Source organism: Marmota monax, unplaced genomic scaffold (assembly GCF_021218885.2).
Source record: "Marmota monax isolate L192 unplaced genomic scaffold, Marmota_monax_Labrador192_F-V1.1 WCK01_AAM20220418_F8-fsc00038, whole genome shotgun sequence".
Taxonomy (NCBI): Eukaryota; Metazoa; Chordata; class Mammalia; order Rodentia; family Sciuridae; genus Marmota; species Marmota monax.
In genome coordinates, this window is record NW_026692498.1 from 14,306,399 (window position 1) to 14,322,907 (window position 16,509).

At 38.3% G+C, this 16,509-nt stretch overlaps 1 protein-coding gene across 19 annotated transcripts in view; it reads right to left on the bottom strand.

Moving 5' to 3' along the window:
* Positions 1-13,186, bottom strand: part of Ctnnd1 (catenin delta 1) — a 64,013-nt gene extending 50,827 nt beyond the window's left edge. For 11 of the 19 annotated variants that reach the window (XR_009226887.1, XM_058579607.1, XM_058579604.1 and 8 more), the window contains exon 1: positions 12,909-13,185. The gene's annotated coding sequence lies outside the window, so the exon portion shown is untranslated. Of the gene's footprint in view, positions 1-11,410; positions 11,535-12,908 lie in introns of all 19 variants that reach the window. The other 8 variants (XM_046445711.2, XM_046445703.2, XM_046445700.2 and 5 more) reach the window with 4 other exon arrangements.
* Between the last annotated feature and the right edge of the window lie 3,323 nt (positions 13,187-16,509).

Below are 16,509 nucleotides of genomic sequence, written 5' to 3' on the forward strand. Positions count from 1 at the left end.
ACTTGGGAGGCTGAAGCAGGAGGATTACAAATTCAAGGCCAACCTGGGCAACTTAAGGAGACCCTGTCTCAAAATAAAAAGCAAAACGGACTGAGGACATGCTCAGTGGTAGAGCCTCCTGGGTTCAATTCCCAGCACCACAAATAATAATAATAATAATAATAATAGCATTAAAATACATACTCTCGGAACAACCACAAATGTCTCGATTTTTATCTACATATGCTGAAGTAATATATCAACTAGTTATTTAAACCAACTTCAAAATCTTGGGAATCTTTTGATTGCCTGCAATATTTCCCATGCAAGTCAAGACAGTTACTTGACCAAAAGAGAAGGGAATTGGAGGGGTGAAACATCTCCTGATTAAGGTCATCTCCTAAAGATGATATTAAGTAACAGGATATGAACTAGATAAGTATAATTAAAGGGAAGAACAGAGGGTAACCAGGTCAAGTACCAGGACTAAGAACTTCAGGAAAGAAAGGGAGAACAGGAGGGAGGGAAGGAAGCAGATAGACATATCTTTCAATGAGGAACAGACTAGCTAAACCAGAAGTCTTGAAAGGGATAGAAAGAGTGGGTGATTTGGGCTGGGGATGTGGCTCAAGCGGTAGTGCGCTCGCCTGGCATGCATGCGGCCCGGGTTCGATCCTCAGCACCACATACCAACAAAGATGTTGTGTCGGCCGATAACTAAAAAATAAATATTAAAATTCTCTCTCTCCCCCCACTCTCACTCTCTCTTTAAAAAAAAAAAAAAAAGTTGGTGCTTCTTCCTCAGTTTCTATCAAAGTCAACCAGGCAAAGTGGCTCAGTATGTATTTAATAATGCCTAATGAGCTAAACATACATATGGAAAGGGAAAATATAAATCTAGAGTTAGTTATCAGGGATGATCATGGCTCCAATGTACAAGACAGAAATATGAGTACAGTGACCTATAAAGTGTTCCCTGATTCTCAGCAAAGCAAAATAAAAAATTTAAATTAAAAAGAAAGAGTGGGCTGAGGTGGTTGCTCAGCAGTACAGCACTTGCCTAGCATGTGTGAGGCACTGGGTTCAATTCTAGCACAGCATATAAATAAAATAAGTAAATAAATAAAGATCCATCAACAACTAAAAAACAATATTTTTAGAAACAAAAGAAAGAATATCAGTCCCTGAAGCCATCAAATTCCAAAGATGAGTTTCAGGGAAGAAGGAAATGTGGGTTGAAGAAGCAAAAGAGGAAGCAGCAAATAAGCAGGGCAAGCAAAATTTCTGGCCAAAAGCACATAAACCAAATGAACAAAGGTTGTACTAAAAGGAAATTTTACTAGGTCTCTCACTGTGGTTCACAGAAAGCTGTGGGTAATTCAAGACACCTGTAGACAAGAATAATTTTTTTTTTTTTTGAGAGAGAGAGAGAATTTTTTTTTTTAATATTTATTTTTTAGTTATTGGTGGACACAACATCCTTGTTGGTATGTGGTGCTGAGGATCGAACCCGGGCCGCACACATGCCAGGCGAGCGTGCTACTGCTTGAGCCACATCCCCAGCCCAAGAATAAAAATTTTGATCTAACTTCCCAAACACATACAGACTTATTCCAAGTAACTGTCCTAACATTATTCTCAAGACAAGGGTCATCAATCTTTGCAAAACCCGCCAATTACTTTCATGGGGCTTCCACAATGGGAGAAAGATGGAGGATATGACTACTGCTGCCTCAACTTACGAGAAACACACAAAAAATTGACAACAGCCAACACAAAAAATTGGTAATAACATTATCTCTGGTGCCTGAGGTGAGGAGACAACTTTTCTATGCGCTGTATAGTACTAAACAAGGTCCTACACTATTCCCCTTTTCCCCACACACACCCTCTTTTTTTTTTTTTTTACTGGATATTTAACTCAGGGGCACTTTATTTACCACTGAGCTACATCCCTATCCCTTTTTATTGAGACAGGCTCACTAAGTTGCTGAGGCTGGTCTGGAACTTGCAATCCTCCTGCCTCAGCCTCCCAAGTCACTGAGATTACAGGTATACACCATGCACCCAATTTACTTTATCCTTTCCCCCTTCTCTTTTTTGCTTACTGTCACCAACCAGCCTAAGGGTCTTTACACTTTCTACTCCTCATACATACATGACTCCATCCCTCATTTCTTCTGGTATTCTCAAACATACCTTACACATAAGGCCTTTGCTGTCCAACCTATATAATAACACTCACTCTAGCCAGACACGGTAGTACATTTGTAATCCCAGTGACTCAGTACATTTGTAATCCCAGTGACTCGGAAGACTAAAGCAAGAGAATTACAAGCTAAGGCCAGCCTCAGCAACTTAACCAATTCCTGTCTCAAAATAAAATGGGCTAGACCAATCCCAAAAAACCAAATGCCAAATGTTGTCTCTGATATGTGGACACTGGTCCATAATCGCGATGGGGGGAACTCAGGAGGAATGGAGGAACTTTAGATAGGGCAAAGAGCAGGGAGGGGAAGGGAGGGGGCAGGGGGTTAGGAAAGACAGTGGAATGAGATGGACATCATTATCCTAAGTATATGTATGAAGACATTAATGGTGTGACTCTACTTTGTGAACAACCAGAGACATGAAAAAATGTGCTCTATATGTGTAATATGAATTGAAATGCATTCTGCTGTCATGTATAACAAATTAGAATAAATAAATTTTTGAAAAATAAAATAAAATGGGCTTGAGATGTGGCTCAGTGGTAAAGTATCCCTGGGTTCAATCTGCAGTACCAAAACAGTGAATAAACTCACTCCCACTATGGCACCTCTTATACTCCATTCTTATTCTGCTTTATTTTTTTTCAATAACATTATCATATTCTGACATATTTTTATTTATTTATTATTTGTTTCTCACAACTAGAAATTAAGCTCTGTGAGAACAAGTATTATTTAGGTCTAAATTTTTTTTTTTTTTAATGTGGTGCTGAGGATAGAACCCAGTGCCTCACACATGCTAGGCAAGTACTCTACCACTGAGCCACAACCCCAGCCCAGGTTTATTTGTTTTATTGTACTCTAGTGCATGGTATATAACACTCTCAAATTTCTTTGGATGAATTAAAATGTTTTACTTCTTCAATGAATGCAAAAAGTTAAATTTAAGAAAATAAGTCAACTTTGTTTCACTTTTATTTCTAAACCTTTGTCTAATTGTGATCTTAGGCATACAAACTAGGGGCTCCTATAGTCTTACCTCCCTATTTGGTTGATCTTCAGCAGGACAGACACACAAGTAGCCAATTGTGTGTCCTGATTTACAAAGTTGTCAATGGAGAATAGAACAGAGAGCTTACAGAACTTTCCCCATTCCAACAAAGAATCAGGAAAGAAATCAGATTGGCACCAATTTCTGTTTTAAAGTAGATTATTTTAGAATGTACTGAATATAAATCAGTTACTTTATTTCAATGAGGATTACTTCACTTGCAATGAAATGGGAACTGCAGGTGCTTTGATAAAGGTAATTGAAAAGCTGACCTAGTTCCTTTAACAATGTCTTATATCGTCAACTATTAGAATAAATTTTAGTTTCTTAAAATATAAACTCCTTGCCGGGCATGATGATACATGCCGAATCCCAGCAAGTTGAGAGGCTGAGTAAAGAGGATCTGATATTTGAGGCTGGCCTGGGCGCCTCAGTGAGATTCTGTCTCAAAACAAAAAATTAAAAACTGGGGATACAAGTCTATGGTCAAGTACCCCTGTGTTCAATCTCCAGTACGCAAGATACAAAAAATAAAAAGTGCTGGGGATGTAGTTAGGTGGTAAAGTGTTTGCCTAGCATGTGCAAGGTCCTGTGTTCAACCTCAAGTACAACAACAAGAAAACCTAATAATTTACTCTGGGGAAAGTAAATTTCTTTTGCTCAAATAAGCCATAATAGTAACTAATTTAGGAAATGTAGATGACATCTGAAAATCAAAGATAAAAACTAAGTTACTAGAACAAGTCAATCGTCTTAGATTATAATTATAATCCTAATGTAGAACTGAAATATACCAGAAGCAATAGCCTAACACTTCTGCCTTTTGTAATTAAGTATATTTTTTTTCAGAAAAAGAAGCAAGCTTCTCCCATATCAATTGTTAGTTAGGAAAACAATGCTCCCATGAAGACCACCAACCTAAGGTGAAAAATGAGGAGAAAAAAGGAAGGAGAGAAAAAGGGAGACAGAGAGAAGAGGAAAGGAAACCAATAGGACAGAAACTGTAGGAGAACTGTTAAGGGGCTACTAGGGGTGTAGCTCAGTAGAAAACGTGCTTCACATGCATAAGACCCTGGGTTTAATCCCCAGCGTGCATGCGTGCGTGCGTGCGCGCGCGCGCGCGCGCACACACACACACACACACACAGAAAATTAAAAGTAGGATGCTGGGTGAGGGAGTTATGGTAGAAGACTATGGAGCGCCAACATAAATTATTATCATTATTATTTATTATTGGATACACTGAGCCACATCCCCAGCCCTTTTTATTTATTTATTTATTTTTTTGAGACAGGGTTTTGCTAAGTTGCTGAGGCTAACCTTGAACTTGAGATCCTTCTGCCTCAGCCTCTTGAGTAGCTGAAATTACAGGTGTGTTCCACTGGGCTGGCCAGAAATTATTTTAAACCTATTTAGAACCCGATTTTCACAAGTTATTTAGCATGAAAAAAAAAGGGAGGAAAAAAGAAAATCCCAGGTTGAAAAACCCTTGACGTTTCCAGGCAAGGCTGTATCTAGCACATACATATGGTCCCACAGGCAACAGCTGGGCTTTTCCATATAAAAGCACACTCTTCCTAGAAGCATACTTTTCACAGGAAGCATTCATGAACTCAAAATTTCTATATGTCAGTTTTACAAATATCCATAAATAACAACTGCAGAGAAGTGTTTCCTGAACACACACAAAAAAGGAGTTTATTTCAAGAAAAGGGATAGTAAAAGCCTGCCTTCATTTCTGTGTAATCGTTTCAATTGTTTCCACTACAACCATTCATAACTGAATGTTATCCTAAAGTCATGGTTGGACAAGCAAGACTTTGAGGTAAAGAACCTCATTCAGGGGCTAGGATTGTGGCTCAGTAGTACAGCACTCGCCTCGCACGTGCGAGACCCTGGGTTCGATACTCAGCACCACAAAAAAATAAATAACTGAAATAAAGGTATTGTGTCCAACTACAACTAAAAAAATAAATATTAAAAAAAAAAAAGAAAAGAATCTCAGTCGGGTATGACGGTGCACACCAATAATCCCCCACAACTCAGGAGGTTGAGGTAGGAGGATCAAGAATTCAAAGCCAGCCTCAGCAACTTAGTGAGGCCCTAAACAACTCCGTGAGACCCTGTCTCTAAATACAATATTTTAAAAAGGGATGGGGATGCGGTTCAGTGGTTAGGCATCCCAGTACCAAAAAAAAAAAAAAAACTCTTTCAAAGCCAAGAATAATAAACCCAAACAAAACCTTTCAATCCATTCTCTGACAAAATTAAAGTTACCTCTTAGATGCTTCTTGTAGAAACAAAACTTGTATTGCAGTTATTTTAATCTAAAGTATTGAAGTCTCTGAAGAAATTATTGTAAGATACTCAAGCTTTGCCACCTGTTTCTCTACCCCATTCACACCACATTTTATTAAAAGCAATCCATTCTCATACCACCATTGTTTTGGATAACCCCATCCACACAACTCCCCAAAGTTGGCTACTAAAAAACCTTTTTCCCCCATTAAATAAAAAAAGTTAGCTTACCCACCCATAAAGTCCATTTATTCCACAATATAAGAATCTACATCTAGCTGGCATGATGGCCCACACCTGTAATTCCAATGATTCTGGGAAGCTGAGGCAGAAGGAATGTAAATTCAAGGTCAGCCTCAGAAATTTAGTGAGGCCCTATGCAAGTTAGAGACTCTGCCTCAAAATAAAAAAAAAAATAAAAATAAAATAAAAAGAGCTGAAGATGTAGCTCAATGGTAAAGAGCCATGGGTGAATTCCCTAGTATGGGGGAAAAAAAATCTACATCTAACATTGAATCTCAGGTTTGAAGTTTTTTGTTTTTGCTTCTGGTGTCAGGGTTTGAACCTAGGGTCTTGCATAAACACACACTCTAATCTGGGCTATAATCCTGCCCCAAATCTGACGTCTTTTTTCTTTTTCTATGTTTTCTTTTTGGTCTAAATCTCAGGTTCTAAGACCTTAATCCCAGAGACTTGGGAGGCTGAGGCAAGAGGAACACAAGTTGAAGGCCAGCCTCAGCAATTTAGTGAGACCCTCAGCAACTTATCGAGACCCCATCTCAAAATAAAAAATAAAAAGGACTGGGGATGTAGCTCAGTGGTAAAACATCCCTGGGTTCTATCCTCAGAAAGAGAGAGAGAGAAAGGAAGGAAGGAAGGAAGGAAGGAAGATATTTAGTCCAACAGACAAATGAAGTTTGAGTTCATTTACCATTCTAATAGCAAATACAAGGTATTACTATGAGCTCTGCATTGTTCCACAAATTTTACATATCAAATCATGTAATTGTCACAACAATCCTATAAGACGGTTAATATTATCCCCATTTTACAGACAAGACTAAAACACAGAGCAATTACGCAATTTGCCATAGGTTAGTAAGTACTGGAGCAAGATTTGAAACCAAGCAGTTTCGTCTGGCTTCAGCATCCATATCCTTAAGCACTCTGCTATGCAGCCTTGTCTCACCACACTAGTGAAACAGATTGGAAATTACCTTTTTGGTCAGCATATTGGTCAAAAAACATACAACAGGTTGGGGATGGAGCTCAGTGGTAAAGCGCTTACTTAGCATGTCTAAGGACCTAGGATATATCCCCAGTATCACAAATTAAAAAAAATAAAAACAATAATAAAACACTTAAAGCAACACTTGGTGTCTGAGTAAGTGACCGGTATACAGAAGTTACTGTACTATCCATGCAAACTTTCCTGCAAGTTTGAAATGAAAATGTTAAAATCGCTTTTATCATCATATAATGGGAAACGTTTTGTGAAAACCATGAAAAATTACCTATCATGAACGAGCACAGAATGCCTTAAGAAAATCTGAAGCCAGGCAAGGTGGTACACTCTAGTAGTCCTACCTACTCCAGAAGCTAAAGCAGGAGGATCACTTGAGCCAAGGAGTTGAAGACCAACCTGGGCAACATAGAGACCCCACTCCAAAAAAAAACCCCAAACTGCAGCTGGGGTTGTAGCTTAGTGACTGAGCGCTTGCCTCACATGCGTGAGGTACTGGGTTCGATCCTCAGCACCACATTAAAAATAAATAAATAAATGGAACATGACAAAGATATTGTGTTCATCTACAACTAAAAAAAAAAACAAGGGGGAGAAATGAATTACAGTAGATGGGGTAGAGAGAGAAGAGGGGAGGGGAGGGGGATAGTAGAGGATAGGAAAGGCAGCAGAATACAACAGACACTAGTATGGCAATATGTAAAAAAGTGGATGTGTAACCGATGTGATTCTGCAATCTGTATACAGGGTAAAAATGGGAGTTCATAACCCACTTGAATCAAATGTATGAAATATGATATGTCAAGAGCTATGTAATGTTTTGAACAACCAATAATAAAAATTTAAAAAGTAAATAAATAAAAATAAAAAAAACCTATGGATCCTTATAAGGCCCCCTCTCTACATGCCTGATTTAAATTGCCCAAATCATTCCAATCAGAGGACAGGAAGGGGCTCTAAAAGTAAGAACTTTTAGACTGGACCCAAAGGACAGGAAGGGGCTCTAAAAGTAAGAACTTTTAGACTGGACCCAAAGAACTATCCTTGAACCAGATCAGTAAATGCAGACAGGCCCTACATATATATAATATAATCAAGAACAGTGTATAATATTTAATAATCAACATGAAATTCCCAGTAAATTATGGAGAATACTTCCAAAAAATATATATGACTAAACACAAAACAATAACACACTAACTTCCCCCTTTTCACTCCTATCCAGAAGAGTTGTTCTTGCCTCCTACAATCATCCTGCCACGATATATCAGTGCTCTATTGGAAGCATTGCAGGTAGCTGCATTTTTTAGGCAAAGCAATCCCTATTTCAGCATTGTCTGATTTTAACCTCTTTCTCTGAGGGAAAGGAACATGAAAAAATATTTTTAGTTATTTCTTTCCTGATTACCTACAGTTCATTCCTTTAGGCAAGTTTCCTGTTACTATCAGGATTCTAAACTACCCATGAAAACTAATTTTGGTTCTTAAACTCATAAACTTTCCAATACACTTAACGAACAAAATCTCCTAAAAATCCATGACTGAAGCAGTGATAAAAACCACAATGATAAGCTGGGCATGGTGGTGCACACAGCACAGGAGGCTGAGACAGGAAGATTGCGAGTTCAAAGCCAGCCTCAGCAATGACAAGGCGCTAAGCAACTCAGTGAGACCCTGTCTCTAAATAAAACACAAAATAGGGCTGGGGATGTGACTCAGTGGTTGAGTGCTCCTGAGTTCAATCCCTGGTACCCAAAACCAAAAAAACAGCACAAATGATATCAGGGGCTATGGATGTAGCTCAATGGTGGAGTGCTTACCAGCATGCACAAGGCCCTGTGCTCAATCTCCAGGCCTACCCCGCGCCTCACCCCCTCACCCCCCCCACCCCCTACCCCCACCAAAAAAAAAAGACACCAAACATGATTTCTCTGAAGCACTGATGGTCAAAACTATCCTTCCACACTCTTTGTGTTTTTATTAACAGGTAGAAAAACACTCTTTCCAACCAGGGCTGAAAGCAGTACTTCCTTACTGCTGCCCTAATGTGTTCTTCCCTAAAAAAAAAGGCTACATTTTAGATTTTCAGGGGTGAAACTAACAGCTTCTGAAATGAATGACCTAGGTCCCTTGCTTTTTACACACCTTACTTTTTACACACACCTTTCTTGGGCTGCTTGCAGGAAAGGAAACAGGAGTAAAGTTAAAATCCTTACTATTATTTCCAGAAACTTTGCTTAAAAATGAAAGTAAAAGTTTCAAAACCACATGGAAATATTATTAATTTATGTTGTTTTGCTTCTTATCTCAACTTCCTTTCAAGCCTTCCCCACAAAAGTTCCTCACTAGCTAGGTGGTGGATCAGGCCTGTAATCCTAACATGGAAGGCTGAAATATGAGGACCACAAATTCAAGGCTAGCCTCAACAATTTAGTGAGACCCTGTCTCAACATAAAAAAAGGTTGGGGCTGTAGCTCAGTGGTAGAGCATCCCTGGGTTTAATCCCTAGTATTGCTAAATAAATATCCCTCAATGATTACAATCAAGTACCTTATTTAACCAAGGCTTTCGAAGCACCTTAGTATGTACAGATACTAAGATAGATACTAAAGGATTCAGAGGTAGGAAGATAGTACCTATACCCAAGCAGCTTAGTCTAGAGGTAAAAAAGACAAAAAAGAGAGAGAATTTTAATATAGTATGATTACTATGGTATTTGAACTACCTCTCCCTGCAAGATGATATCATTCTAAACCAAATACCTGAAAATTCTCTGGGAAAATAAAACTTCACTGATAATCAAATACAGTTTGAGACAACTGTAGGAATTTAAAGGAATTAGAACCAGGCACAGTGGCACACACCTGTAATCCCAGCCACTAGGTTAGGCTAAGGCAAAAGGATGGCCAATTCAAGGCCACTCTGGGAAATATAAGGAAACTGTCTCAAAAAGAGCCAGGCTCGCCCGCCTATAATCCCAGCAGCTCGAGAGGCTGAGGCAGGAGAATCATAAATTCAAGCCAGCCTCAGCAATAGCAAGAAACCAAGTAACTCAGTGAGACTCTGTCTCTAAATAAAATACAAAATAGGGCTGGGGATGTGGCTCAGTGGTTGAGTGACTCTGAGTTTAATCCCCAGTACCAAGAAAAAGGAGGAAAAAAAAGGGACAGCAATGGCACACAAATGGAAAGATCCCTGTTCTAAAAATAATATCCATTCTAGCATATTCAGCTCCCCAGGGCTCTAAGGAAAACGGATCTTTTACATACATACATTATATTATCCCAACATGGGTGCTGAAGGAAATGGGAGAAGGTTGGAAATCTGAGTGACTACTGATCCTACATAAAATGAAACACTCCTGCCTCTTGTAAGTTCATTTGAGTTCTGTTATTTCCATTCTCTCTGAAGAATGGCAGTGTATTAGTGGTTAAGTCATTGGACTTTGTAGTCAAGTCAGACCAGGGTTAATCCTGGCCTCCACCACTTACAGGCAGTAAAGATTTTCAGCAAAATTGTGCTTCTAGGTTTGGGATTCCTTTTTTTTTTTTTTAATAAAAAAAAAAAAGGTTTTTGTTGGAATTAAGTAATAGTTTGTGCAAAATGATTAGCACACCATAAAAAACAATGAGGGGAAAGGCAAGAGAACCTGGCAGTTACTAACAGAGGACTATCATGCACCAAAATAGAAAGCAAAAATTATACAGAGCTAATCATTTTATCAACAGATAGTGATCTATGCTTAATTTATTTGCATTAATCTTATCTCACCCAACCCTGGAGAGCAACTACTTCACAAACCAAAGGCTCCATTGTAATTATTGGGAGCTTTTCTTTTTTTAAGATCTCAAATAACCTCAATTTTATACTAGCTGGCAGAACATATTCTAGTCACTCTGTCCATGCTGGAATCCTAAGAAAGGTACTAGAACTCTAAAACACCCAAAAGAGACCCCACCTGGAACATGGATCACTACCTTACTCACATAACAAAGAAACCAACAGTATTATATAGGAGACAAACAAGGAAAGAAAAATCTGTACAACTCACAGTGATCATCATTTTTACCCCGAAATCAAAATAAAGAAAAAAACAAAAAAATTACAAAATAAAAGATTTTCTTATCTGTACCTTTTACTATAATTCCTCGGAAAACAACAACAACCAGTTGTGAGGTAAAAGACAAATCTTCCATCTTATCACCCCAAAGGCTCTAATACTACACACAAATCAAAACAATGCCTTAGTTCATAGAAACAGTCCTAGACCCTAGTTAACTGCAATGTTCACTGCAGCTACACAAAGCTCAGTATTTAAAGCCGGACCCAAATCACCATCACTCAGTCATCCAGAACCTATTTTCAAACTGCCTTTGTACTCTTCCTTCAGATTCTCTCATCCCTCCCCCCTAAAGGTTGAGTGGGAAACCAACACTCCGACAGTCCAGCAGCAACATAACCAACCCTCCAATGAAACCTCCCCAGTATGGAGTTAAGGTAGAGAGCACATTTGAAAGAAAATCAGAAAAATATTAAACAAGAACTATGCCGAACAGACTGTACACACTTTTTATTTTTAATTTACTTGTTATGAGACCCAGACATCAGAATTTTTATGTAACCCTTACCTAGTTTATATTGAGAGGAAGAACAAAGTTCTGTCTCCTCCTGAAGCCACAACCTCACAAGGATGAAATCATCTTTCAAGAAATGTTCTCATTCTAGAAAGGAAATTCAAGGAAGTGTTCTAGTCTGAAAAGAATGGGTGGAGGGGGGCGGTAGGAAATCAGAGGAATATTAAAGATACATACCAGTTTAAAGCTAATGAGCAGCTTATATATTAAGGCCCATCTTGTTACAATTAGGGCAGTATCAGCTATAATTTTCGGACTGATTCGCATTTCAAAAAGAGGAAGAGAACACCCTAGCTTTCAGCTACTGATGAGTTGGCTATATGATTATCTGGAATCAGTACTTTTACAAAAATATATGTGCAAAAACAAAACCAAACAAATCTTAAGGTTTAAGATACGAAAGCACAGTCATGCCCTTCAGTTCTAACAGACTTCCGACTTAAAGGTAAATTAACCAAACAAACTCACCTCCAAAAAATAACTTTCCAGTTGACTTAAAAATAAAAACTCTCCTTTTTCTTTCTCAAATGCATTTTAAACACCAAAGTTTGTGTAAATGGTTTCTCTTAGCTCACCTTATTCAACCTATGGACCTTTCAGAGACCACAAAGCTGAAATTTTTTCAGGTGTATTGCCACTATACTCAAGTGAAATAAAAAGCATGATTAGAACTTCTACCCTTTTAAGTACATACCAAGTGTTACCCTATTACAGATTTAACATAACAACCTCCAGAAATCTTTGCCATCAAAGGTTTTAGGAGGAGAAGGATCTGTCAATTCAGTTAACATAGATCCATTTGTTTTCTTTTATAAAGCAAAGCTGGGAGGCTACATCTAGCAGGCGAGTGAGGCTCCCACCCACCACACCTGGAAAAGTAAGAGGGATCCACCCAGGAACAGCAGGGCTGAAACCGATCTGGGCCGTTCAAACTCTCTATGGGGGAAAAAAACAATACCATTTAAGCTGCAAAGCTCCCTGCAACTTTCCATTTCCACAAGTCCAATGGTAAAAGGAAAAAAGAAAAAGTTTGAAACATATGAAGAACCATCTGTATAACTAGCTTCCGACCCGGACAAATTCCTTTCCCAACCCACACACAACAAGCCAAAAAACCAACTTTTGATTTGGGCTCTGAAAACAGAAATATGTTAGCTTAATTCAGAAAAAATATAAAATCAAAGAACACACCAAAATGTAAATTCATACAACTTCTCTTACCCCCCTGATTCCATTCAGTTCCCAGTATTAGATCTAGAAGTTTGTTTCCAGGTCTTGTAATATTTTACCTTTTTAATATAATAAAATATCAAAATCCCTCAAAGTATTGAAAGTAGAAGGAAAAAACAATTGCTTAAAAGTCACCCATCAGCATAACAGACTCTCCGTTTTTAAATTCCCTCTAGTTACCGTCAGACAAAAATTCGACTTGGCTTATCCTCCTTTGCCCGGCTGTACACACATTTTTTTCTTTAAAAAAAAAAGCACACACCTCAAATGTGGACTTCTAAAAACCAGTCCTTTGAGAAAGAAACCCAAGGCTTCGCCAATGTGCTGAGAAAGACAAATCCAGCAAAGCAGCTGATCTTCACCACCTCTTCCTCCTTTCAGGATCTTTTCTGCTTCTCTCTCTCTCTCTCTCTCTCTCTCTCTCTCTCTCACTCTCACTCTCTCTCTCCCTCTCTCTCTTTTTTTCCCCCCTCAGATCCAACACCTAAAATGGAAGTTGCACCCAGCCAAAGGCAAGGGAGCCTGGGTGGTGACAAACTGATCTGGCAGCCCTACCCCCTCGCTTTCCTAAGTGATGTCAGCCCCTGCAAGCTTCCAATAGGAGTCAAGCATAAATCAGAGAGCTGACCTTATCCAATAGGAAACTTTATTATAGGAAATTAAAAAAAAAAAGAGAGAGAGAGGAGGAGAGGAAGGAGACAGGGGGAAGTTTTATATATATATTTATATTTAAAGCAGAGACTATACAATCTCTGAAGAATTACTGCAGAGCTCAGGGGGTGGGCATGTGAAAAAACAAGGGCTTTTTAGAATGGCATACTTAAGCATTTGTTCTCTTTGATGGGGGTTCTTGCTCCCTCTCCCTACCTATCCGGGTGAAGAAACAGAAAAGAGCTGATGTTATTTGCCTGCTGTTTGGTTTGTTGCCTTCTACCCCAAAGCATTTTCCCAAAGAAAGACAGGACTACTATGTGTTGATTGGGATGGTAGGGAATATCGGGGGTAAACTCTCAGTTTCTTTGTTTTGGTTTAATTGCATTAGAGCTAATTAAAAATAAAATAATAAATGACTGAACTTGTTAATAGTTTTTAGTCTCCATACTCTGAACCAAAAGGAAGATAGGAATCCACTGGGCTGTTAAGAAAATCACTGTCTTCCCATTTGTCCCCAAATCAAAATAAGGTGAATTTGTGGGAGAGAGTAAATGGCATCCAATAAACAAGCAATATATCTGAAATGGTTAACAGAGTAAGTAGTAAAGTCTTAAGAAAATTTGATTCCTTTGTGAACTTGAAGCTTAAGATTATCTGATTCGTATATTCTTTTTCTTTTTTTTTTTTTTACATTTAACCTAAATAAAGGATCATACAGGTCGTATTCTTCTAAGTTAAGAAACATTTTTAAGACTGTTAGACCAGGAAGGAAGACAGGGGTGGGGTTTTTGTTTTTGTGTATTGTTACTGGGGATTAAATCCAGGGGCACTTTACCTCTGAGCTACATCCCTTTTTATTCTGAGACAGGATCTTGCTAAATTGCCCAGGCTGGCCTCAAATTTGTGATCTTCCTGCCTCAGCCTCCCAAGACACTGGGATTACAGGCATGTGCCCAGCTAGTTTTATTATGCCTAACAAAGACTACTCTTTTGTCACTCACTAATTACTAAACAAGGATGATAATGTTAAATTGAAGGTTTCTTTCTCTTGCTTACTGAAAAATCTAAAACCTTTAGATTTACTAAATGAATCTTCATAAAGTTTTCATAATCTAGGACAGAGGTGAAGTGCATAGATTCTGTAGTCAGACTCCCTGGCTTCAAACTCCACCTTTGTAAGTGCACTGACTCAAGTCCATGTACCACTTGACTCAATTATATAATCTCTCTGAGCCTCAGTTTCCTTGAGTATAAAATGAGGATAATATCTATCGCCAAGAATATGAAAATTAAGATACACATAAAGGCTTTTAAACCATGTATAGTGGTATAGTATAAACTATATTATCTATCCTGTCCCCAAAAAACATTCCATGGCTCACCATTATCCAATAATAGCAACTCAATGGAGTGTCTACCAACTGAGAGTCACTTTGGGCTCATTACCTCTAACTTTTAAAACGCCACCATTTTACAGATAAGGAAATCAAAGCTCAGTTAAGCAAAGAAAATTGCCAGAGTTCATCTGGCTAAGAAGTGACCTCTACATCAATCTGACTCCATAGCTGAGGCTCTTTGAATCACCTTACAATACAGTTAGGATAAAGGCCAAATACCTTGTTGCTTTCAAAGTACCATATTTATTCACTTAATACATTAAAGTAATCTGGGCTGGGAGTAGAGACATATACCTGTAATCCCAGGGACTCAGGAGGCTGAGGCAGAAGGATCACAAGTTCCAGGTCAGCCTCAGCAACTTAGCAAGAACCTGTCTCAAAATAAAAAATTTTAAAAATGACCGGGGATGTAGCTCACTGGTACAGCACTGGGTTCAGTCCCCAGTACCACAAACACACACATTAAAGTAATACTTATCAACCATAATCTAATCTTGCTTATCTAACCTGGAATTTCACTTCTCCTCAGCATGAAGTGCCCATTTAATCAGGCTGATCTAGTCATTATTTACCCCAGCATATTTGGTATACAGTCTTAAAGATCCTCATACTTGGTAGCCAAGACCAAACAAGCATTCAGCACTTGTTTGATGGGTTTTAAACAAACTAGAATGGGAAATGAATACATTATCACAAAGATAATGAACAGCCTTCAAGTCTCATTATCTAAGAATCTTCTCCCATTGCTTTATTGTATCTTCTACCTCTGCTCTCCACAGCAAGTTCAAAAGCCAAAGATGATTGTCAGAGGAAAATAATTTGCACAAGAAATGTTTGATGATTCCCCGGGTTCCAAATCCGAGCTCTATTCTAGAATGTTCTGTGATTTTCTAGAGATGGATTGGTCTTGTTTTCTCCACCACATCACTGCTCACAACTTACAATTATTTTGTCTTCCTTTCTATTTTGCTTTCATTTGTGTGTTTCTGTCTTCCCCACCAGAAGATAAGCTCCATGAAAGCATGAACAGTGTTTTTCTTGTTCATGGTACATTCCCAGAGCTTAGCCTTATACATAGCAACAGTGGAAAGAGTGAATGGTCTCTGCTTAGTAGTTACAGTATTCAGGACAAGCCATTTAACATGAAAGAATGTTTGTGGAAAACATTAAAAATAGAATTATATAAATAAAAAAACTCAATGGTGAAAAAGATGTTAAAATTTAAATTTATCTAAAACAGCTATCTCCAAATAAAGCATCACAATCACTAATACTAGTAGATAAAGTTATTTATGCTCAGTTTATTGAAAATAGACTAGTTCTACTTGGGTTAATCTGAATACCTACAGTGAGTCAGGCACTCTTCTGAAACGTAAGATAAGAAGGACAAGTTTCCTATTCCCATAAAGCTTACTTTCTAAAGATAAAAAAGATTAATAAGGTAAGGGCTGGGGATGTAGCTCAGTGGTAAAGTGCATGCTTAGCAATGCTTAAGGCCCTGGGATCAATCCCCAGCACCAAAAGATTATCTTATTTATTTATTTATCTAATAAGATAATGTTAGATGCAGCACTATGTACATTTAAAACAGATTGATAAAAGTAACTTGTAGCATGCTCTAGATTGGATGTCAGAAACAAACTCTGGAAAGGTGATACTTAAGTTGAAATCTAATTAGCAAGAAGCAGCCAGCTCTGAGAAGGTACAGGCAGTCTTTATTCTTAATACCAAAGCCGCAAGGTGTGGGCTGAAACATACTGGACCCAACAGAAGGTGCTGGAAATAAGGATGGAGGGAGAGGTTGAAAATCAG